This window comes from Oncorhynchus keta, chromosome 18 (assembly GCF_023373465.1).
Source record: "Oncorhynchus keta strain PuntledgeMale-10-30-2019 chromosome 18, Oket_V2, whole genome shotgun sequence".
Classification (NCBI taxonomy): domain Eukaryota; kingdom Metazoa; phylum Chordata; class Actinopteri; order Salmoniformes; family Salmonidae; genus Oncorhynchus; species Oncorhynchus keta.
Window position 1 is genome coordinate 48,762,990 of NC_068438.1, and position 9,262 is coordinate 48,772,251.

Below are 9,262 nucleotides of genomic sequence, written 5' to 3' on the forward strand. Positions count from 1 at the left end.
CGACCCACCCACCCACCTCCCTAGTTTCAACAGTCTGCCTGTGACTCTGAAGACCCACCCAATCACCTCCCCCCAACACTCTGCCTTGACTCTGAACCGACCCACCCACTCACCTCCCCCAACACTCTGCCTGACTCTGAAACCCACCTACCCCCCAACACTCTGCCTGTGACTCTGAACCACCCACCTACCCCCTCAACACTCTACCTGTGACTCTGAGCCATCCACCTACCCCCTCAACACTCTGCCTGTGACTCTGAACAGTAACCCACCTAAACCCCCCTCAACACTCTGCCTGTGACTCTGAACCGACCCACCTACCCCCTCAAGCACTCTGCCTGTGACAAAACCGACCCACCTACCCCCTCAACACTCTGCCTGTGACTTGAACCACCCACCTACCCCCTCAACACTCTGCCTGTGACTCTGAACCACCCACCTACCCCCTCAACACTCTGCCTGTGACTCTGAACCGACCCACCTACCCCCTCAACACTCTGCCTGTGACTCTGAAAAGACCCACCTACCCCCTCACACACTCTGCCTGTTTGACTCTGAAACCCACCTGGCCCCCTCAACAACTGCCTGTGACTCTGAACAAGCACCCTACCCCCTCAACACTCTGCCTGTGACTCTGAACCGACCCCACCTACCCCCTCAACACTCTGCCTGTGACTCTGAAACCCACCTACCCCCCTCAACACTCTGCCTGTGACTCTGAACCGACCCACCTACCCCCTCAACACTCTGTTTTGTTTTCTGAACCGACCCACCTACCCCCTCAACACTTTTTTTCTGCCTGTGACTCTGAACCGACCCACCTACCCCCTCAACACTCTGCCTGTGACTCTGATACTGTAAACCCACCTACCCCCTGGCAACATTCTGCCTGTGACTCTGAACCTGGACCCACCTACCCCCTCAACACTCTGCCTGTGACTCTGAACCGACCCACCTACCCCCCTCAACACTCTGCCTGTGACTCTGAACCGACCCACCTACCCCCCTCAACACTCTGCCTGTGACTCTGAACCGACCCACCCACTCACCTCCCCCTCAACACTCTGCCTGTGACTCTGAACCGACCCACCTACCCCCTCAACACTCTGCCTGTGACTCTGAACCGACCCACCCACTCACACCTCCCCCTCAACACTCTGCCTGTGACTCTGTCCCACCCACCTACCCCCTCAACACTCTGCCTGTGACTCTGAACTAGACCCACCTACCCCCCTCAACACTCTGCCTGTGACTCTGAACCGACCCACCCACTCACCTCCCCACTCAACACTCTGCCTGTGACTCTGAACCGACCCACCTACCCCCCTCAACACTCTGCCTGTGACTCTGAACCGACCCACCCACTCACCTCCCCCCTCAACACTCTGCCTGTGACTCTGAACCGACCCACCTACCCCCCTCAACACTCTGCCTGTGACTCTGAACCGACCCACCTACCCCCCTCAACACTCTGCCTGTGACTCTGAACCGACCCACTCAGCCGTACACGTGATGGAAAGGAAATTACACAATTACACAGCGCTTCTTCTTCAGCCAGTCACTGGTCGCCAAGAAGCACAAAATGGTCATCACAAACTGAACCACTTGTTTTTTCGAATATCGGCGGATACCCCCCTTTGTTGTTTTGAAAGGTTGCCATGGGAACAACATTAAGCCCCCCTATATGTGTTGGATTACCATCACATAAACTGAGATTGCTTTCCTGTTGTGAATTTTCCTCCTCTGCAGCCATCAAAATATGTTCACACACACCTACATAATGTCTGGCTCTATAACTCTATACAGTAACGGCAGGATAAAGATGGCTGTGTTGTTTTATATTGGTACGGGTTCTGATGTTCCTTCTTCAGTAGCGATACTGTCAGTACAAAAACAACTCGTATTGCTACCTCCACTGTCGCTTGCATTTCATTGGCCAATTGGAACAGTAAAAATGAACCTCACACACTTCCTATGTTGATGTCCACACACACACACACACACACACACACACACACGTGCGAGCACGCACTTCAAAAAGATTTTTACGATCACAAAATCGAGGTGTTTGACCTAAATTTGGCCCCGTTGCCAAGCAACTGCCAAAACAAAAATGTGCAATTGCTGATCAATGTACCCATAACAATTGAATGAGTTTAGGGGGTGTTCATTGTAAGTCGTTATAACTCACAAGCTTGAGTTTAAATCTGAGTTATGTTCTGGACAGGTGCCATAGAGGATGTTTAAAATATATATATATATATATATCATTTTTGTTTTGTTTTCTCTTTCTCCAAATACTTATTTTATAGAGTTGTATTTTTTTAATGCACAATTTAGTTCATTTAAAGGTTGTTGTCGTCTCCACTGTTTGTCTACAGTACGTTGTAGGGAGCTAGTCTGATACTGTAAATGAATAGGCTACATCCCAGATGGCACCCTATTCCCTAGTGCACTATTTGTGACCTGGGCCCATAGGGAATAGGGTGCCATTTAGAATGCAAGCTAGGACTGCCTGTCAAATTACCATGTTGTATCTAGTCCTCACAGCTCCACTCTCTCAACAATACCATGTTGTATCTAGTCCTCACAGCTCCACTCTCTCAACAATACCATGTTGTATCTAGTCCTCACAGCTCCACTCTCTCAACAATACCATGTTGTATCTAGTCCTCACAGCTCCACTCTCTCAACAATACCATGTTGTATCTAGTCCTCACAGCTCCACTCTCTCAACAATACCATGTTGTATCTAGTCCTCACAACAATACCATGTTGTATCTAGTCCTCACAGCTCCACTCTCTCAACATTTAACATTTACATTTAAGTCATTTAGCAGACGCTCTTATCCAGAGCGACTTACAAATAGGGAATAGGGTGCCATTTGGAATGCAAGCTAGGACTGCCTGTCAAATTACCATGTTGTATCTAGTCCTCACAGCTCCACTCTCTCAACAATACCATGTTGTATCTAGTCCTCACAGCTCCACTCTCTCAACAATACCATGTTGTATCTAGTCCTCACAGCTCCACTCTCTCAACAATACCATGTTGTATCTAGTCCTCACAGCTCCACTCTCTCAACAATACCATGTTGTATCTAGTCCTCACAGCTCCACTCTCTCAACAATACCATGTTGTAATCTAGTCCTCACAGCTCCACTCTCTCAACAATACCATGTTGTAATCTAGTCCTCACAGCTCCACTCTCTCAACAATACCATGTTGTAATCAACAATACCTAGTCCTCACAGCTCCACTCTCTCAACAATACCATGTTGTAATCTAGTCCTCACAGCTCCACTCTCTCAACAATACCATGTTGTATCTAGTCCTCACCTCACAGCTCCACTCTCTCAACAATACCATGTTGTAATCTAGTCCTCACCTCACAGCTCCACTCTCTCAACAATACCATGTTGTATCTAGTCCTCACAGCCCCACTCTCTCAACAATACCATGTTGTATCTAGTCCTCACCTCACAGCTCCACTCTCTCAACAATACAATGTTGTAATCTAGTCCTCACAATACCATGTTGTAATCTAGTCCTCACAGCTCCACTCTCTCAACAATACCATGTTGTATCTAGTCCTCACAGCTCCACTCTCTCAACAATACCATGTTGTAATCTAGTCCTCACAGATGCTCCACTCTCTCAACAATACCATGTTGTAATCTAGTCCTCACAGCTCCACTCTCTCAACAATACCATGTTGTATCTAGTCCTCACCTCACAGCTCCACTCTCTCAACAATACCATGTTGTATCTAGTCCTCACAGCTCCACTCTCTCAACAATACCATGTTGTAATCTAGTCCTCACAGCCCCACTCTCTCAACAATACCATGTTGTATCTAGTCCTCACAGCTCCACTCTCTCAACAATACCATGTTGTAATCTAGTCCTCACAGCTCCACTCTCTCAACAATACCATGTTGTATCTAGTCCTCACCTCACAGCTCCACTCTCTCAACAATACCATGTTGTATCTAGTCCTCACAGCCCCACTCTCTCAACAATACCATGTTGTAATCTAGTCCTCACCTCACAGCTCCACTCTCTCAACAATACCATGTTGTATCTAGTCCTCACCTCACAGCTCCACTCTCTCAACAATACCATGTTGTATCTAGTCCTCACAGCTCCATCTCTCTCAACAATACCATGTTGTAATCTAGTCCTCACAGCTCCACTCTCTCAACAATACCATGTTGTATCTAGTCCTCACAGCTCCACTCTCTCAACAATACCATGTTGTAATCTAGTCCTCACAGCTCCACTCTCTCAACAATACCATGTTGTATCTAGTCCTCACAGCTCCACTCTCTCAACAATACCATGTTGTATCTAGTCCTCACAGCTCCACTCTCTCAACAATACCATGTTGTAATCTAGTCCTCACAGCTCCACTCTCTCAACAATACCATGTTGTATCTAGTCCTCACAGCTCCACTCTCTCAACAATACCATGTTGTAATCTAGTCCTCACAGCCCCACTCTCTCAACAATACCATGTTGTATCTCAGTCCTCACAGCTCCACTCTCTCAACAATACCATGTTGTATCTAGTCCTCACAGCTCCACTCTCTCAACAATACCATGTTGTATCTAGTCCTCACAGCTCCACTCTCTCAACAATACCATGTTGTAATCTAGTCCTCACAGCTCCACCTCTCTCAACAATACCATCTCAACAATACCATGTTGTATCTAGTCCTCACAGCTCCACTCTCTCAACAATACCATGTTGTAATCTAGTCCTCACAGCTCCACTCTCTCAACAATACCATGTTGTATCTAGTCCTCACAGCTCCACTCTCTCAACAATACCATGTTGTATCTAGTCCTCACAGCTCCACTCTCTCAACAATACCATGTTGTATCTAGTCCTCACAGCTCCACTCTCTCAACAATACCATGTTGTATCTAGTCCTCACAGCTCCACTCTCTCAACAATACCATGTTGTATCTAGTCCTCACAGCTCCACTCTCTCAACAATACCATGTTGTAATCTAGTCCTCACAGCTCCACTCTCTCAACAATACCATGTTGTATCTAGTCCTCACAGCTCCACTCTCTCAACAATACCATGTTGTATCTAGTCCTCACAACAATACCATGTGGTATGTGGTCCTTCACAGCTCAGTTGGTAGAGCATGGCAACAATACCATGTGTATCTAGTCTCTGTAACGCCAGGGTAGTTGGTTCGATCCTCCCGGGACCACTCTCTCCATACGTAGAATGTATGCACACATACCATGTTGTATCTAGTCCTCACCTCACAGCTCCACTCTCTCAACAATACCATGTGGTATCTAGTCCTCACAGCTCCACTCTCTCAACAATACCATGTTGTATCTAGTCCTCACAGCTCCACTCTCTCAACAATACCATGTTGTATCTAGTCCTCACAGCTCCACTCTCTCAACAATACCATGTTGTAATCTAGTCCTCACAGCTCCACTCTCTCAACAATACCATGTTGTATCTAGTCCTCACAGCTCCACTCTCTCAACAATACCATGTTGTAATCTAGTCCTCACAGCTCCACTCTCTCAACAATACCATGTTGTATCTAGTCCTCACAGCTCCACTCTCTCAACAATACCATGTTGTAATCTAGTCCTCACAGCTCCACTCTCTCAACAATACCATGTTGTATCTAGTCCTCACAGCTCCACTCTCTCAACAATACCATGTTGTATCTAGTCCTCACAGCTCCACTCTCTCAACAATACCATGTTGTATCTAGTCCTCACCTCACAGCTCCACTCTCTCAACAATACCATGTGGTATCTAGTCCTCACAGCTCCACTCTCTCAATAATACCATGTGGTATCTAGTCCTCACAGCTCCACTCTCTCAACAATACCATGTTGTATCTAGTCCTCACAACAATACCATGTGGTATCTAGTCCTCACCTCACAGCTCCACTCTCTCAACAATACCATGTGGTATCTAGTCCTCACAGCTCCACTCTCTCAATAATACCATGTTGTTATCATTTCCATCAGCTGCTAGATAAAATAATCTGTGGTAAAACACTACTTAAAGTGCGCTGTCATAAGTATGATATAATATGTCATAACACACTATGATAGTTAGTGATTACCCACGTTTCATAGCAGGTATGTTGCCCGGTGTTATGGCGTCTTTTTACCAACACTAGGAAGACTACGGTAGTGCACGTGAAGTATCAACCATTGCTTGATCTGTTCGTGACTGGCAGACAGAGACTGGCAGACAGAGACTGGCAGACAGAGACTGGCAGACAGAGAAGCTAACCAAATGTCTGCTTCTCTGTCTGCCATACGTGTGTTTCCATGACGATATGTCAGAGATGTGACATAGTCAAGCCAAAGTGTTACATAGATTCTACTGGCCAATCAAAGGCTCACATTTTTAGTGCTCTGAGAAAGATTAAACCTGATTGGGGGCGGTTGTCACTAGTTACCACAGCCACAAAGTCCAAATTGGCTATCTTGTACAAATTCATGAATACAAAAAAAAATGCTTTTTGTTTTTTTTATTTTAACGTTTAGGCATAAAGTTAGCAGTGTGGTGAGGTTTAAAAACAGATTTTTAAGAAGAGACGTTTTAGAAATCGATGTGGTTTAGCCATAATTATGACATTGTGGCTGTGGTAACTAGTGGTAACTAGTGATGACCGATTTGGGCAGAAAGACGACATTATCAGGAGATTTTAGTTCAGTGGACTGTCAGAGGAGACGTTGCCCTTTTTGTTCCAATACTTGAGAAATGCATCCTTCCTTATATTCCTTGAAGTAATCACAGAGCTGAAGTGGTTGGGTTGGTGAAAGTACCATGGTGGTAACCTCCAGTACAGCTATCCAATAACTTATAGATATGTGATTACCTTAAGGAAGGAAGGACTCATTTGTAAAGCATTCAAACAGGCCCAGTGTACTGGAAGAACGCACCTGAACCACTTTTTTTCTTTTATTTCACCTTAACTTTAAAGTCAGTTGATATATTTTTTTTGTCTGGTTTTTAGTAGCAGCTCTTCTGTAGAGCGGCCATCTTTTTACGTTACCTTTTGTGAACAGATGCCTGTTCCTTCCCTGGGAAACGATACAATACTCAACGGTTCTCATTATTTATGATTTCTAAACGTTCTCTTATGTAGTGAGGTTGTCCTCCAAGCAAGTTCCAGATTCATTCAAGAGAATGCTAGGTGAATGCTAGGTGCATGCCAGGTGCATGCCAGGTGCATGCCAGGTGCATGCCAGGTGAATGCTAGGTGAATGCCAGGTAAATGCCAGGTGAATGCTAGGTGAATGCCAGGTGAATGCTAGGTGAATGCCAGGTGAATGCCAGGTGAATGCTAGGTGAATGCTAGGTGAATGCCAGGTGAATGCCAGGTGAATGCCAGGTGAATGCCAGGTGAATGCCAGGTGCATGCCAGGTGAATGCCAGGTGAATGCCAGGTGAATGCCAGGTGAATGCCAGGTGAATGCCAGGTAAATGCTAGGTGAATGCCAGGTGAATGCTAGGTGAATGCCAGGTGAATGCCAGGTGAATGCTAGGTGATTTTAAAGCCTCTGACCCCCTTCGAAAGTTGTTGCTGCTATATTTTATTGGGGGGGGGGATTATATGATCATCATGGATGCGCTGGATAACATTTCTGTCATTGAATGTTATTTTCCTTGTCAGAAAATGTATTGTGAGATTAATGCAGATTGAATTACGGAACGTTCTTTTGTCTTTTATATTGCCCCCACAACTGTAAAACGATGTCTAACTATTGAATGTTATAGGAAATGTTATCCAATATTTTAAATACACTCTACATGACCAAAAGTATGTGGACACCTCCTGGTCGAAAATCCCATTTCAAAATAATGGTCATTAATATGGAGTTGGTCCCGCCTTTTGCTGCTATAACAGCCTCCAGCCTTCTGGGAAGGCTTCCACTAGATGTTGGAACATTGCTGCTGGGATTTGCTTCCATTCTTCCACAAGAGCATTAGTGACGTCGGGCACCGATGTTGGGGGTGATTAGGCCTGGCTCGCAGTCGGCGATCCAAATCATCCCAAAGGTGTTCGATGGGGTTGAGGTCAGGGCTCTGTGCAGGCCAGTCAAGTTCTTCCACACCGATCTCGACAAACCATTTCTGTATGGACCTCACTTTGTGCACGGGGGCATTGTCATGCTGAAACAGGAAAGGGTCTTCCTCAAACTGTTGCCACAAAGTTGGAAGCACAGAATCATCTAGAATGTCATTGTATGCTGTAGTGTTAAGATTGCCCTTCACTAGAACTAAGGGGCCCGAACCATGAAAAACAGCCCCAGACCATTATTCCTTCTCCACCAAACATGGAATCCGCCAAACCCAAATTCGTCCAACGTCCACCACTCCAGCCGACGCTTGGCATTGCGCATTGTGATCTTAGGCTTGTGTGCGGCTGCTCTGCCATGGAAACCCATTTCACGAAGCTTCCGACGAACAGTTCTTGTGCTGACATTGCTTCAAGAGGCAGTTTGGAACTCGGTAGTGGTCTTGTGTGGCCTACCACTTCGCGGGCGAGCCGTTTGTTGCTCCTAGACGTTTCTACTTCACAGTAACAGCACTTACAGTTAACTGGGGAATCTCTAGCAGGGCAGACATTTAACGAGTTGACTTGTTGGAAAGGTGGCATCTTATGACTGTGCCACATTTGAAAGTCACTGAGCTCTTCAAGTAAGGCCATTCTACTGCCAATGTTTGTCTATGGAGTTTGCATGGCTGTGTTGCTCGATTTTTTTTTATACACCCGTCAGCAACAGGTGTGACTGAAATGGCAGAATCCACTCATTTGAAAGGGTGTCCATACTTTTGTATATACCGTGTTACATCACTTCATTCCAATAGAACAGTCTGATGTTCCAATGTTTACACTAGCATACAGTAGCACTTAGAATGCCTGCCCAATACATTGCTTTATACTAAGTAGTGGGTTAGTGTGGATATCCGAACCGTACATATCCCAAGTCAAACAAAGCGGCTTTCTACATTTTGCTTGAGCAGAGTCCCAAATGGCATCCCCATATACCCTTTGGAGTGCCCTAGTGGCTCTGAACCCTCTGCTGTATGGGCTAGATGTGCCCTGCACTGAGACAGGAAATTAGGACTTTTGCGTCACAAACAGCACCCTATCCACCTATGTCGTGCCCTACTTTTGACTAGGGCTCTGGTCAAAAGGAGTGCTCCATGTAGGGAATAGGGTGGAATTATATACTTTGCAATTTACCAC

At 45.9% G+C, this 9,262-nt stretch overlaps 1 long non-coding RNA gene across 45 annotated transcripts; it reads right to left on the minus strand.

Moving 5' to 3' along the window:
• Positions 1–1,831: 1,831 nt before the first annotated feature.
• On the minus strand, positions 1,832–5,775 carry LOC127908870 (uncharacterized). 45 transcript variants are annotated; one of them, XR_008068858.1, is made up of 6 exons: positions 5,687–5,775; positions 4,537–4,674; positions 3,734–3,955; positions 3,557–3,638; positions 3,243–3,340; positions 1,832–3,189 (listed from the first exon to the last, which is right to left on the minus strand). It is a non-coding gene; the product is annotated as an uncharacterized LOC127908870 (long non-coding RNA). The 45 variants fall into 45 exon arrangements; XR_008068856.1 differs by having other exon boundaries at positions 4,623–4,674; positions 5,600–5,700; XR_008068830.1 differs by having other exon boundaries at positions 5,600–5,700.
• Positions 5,776–9,262: the final 3,487 nt, after the last annotated feature.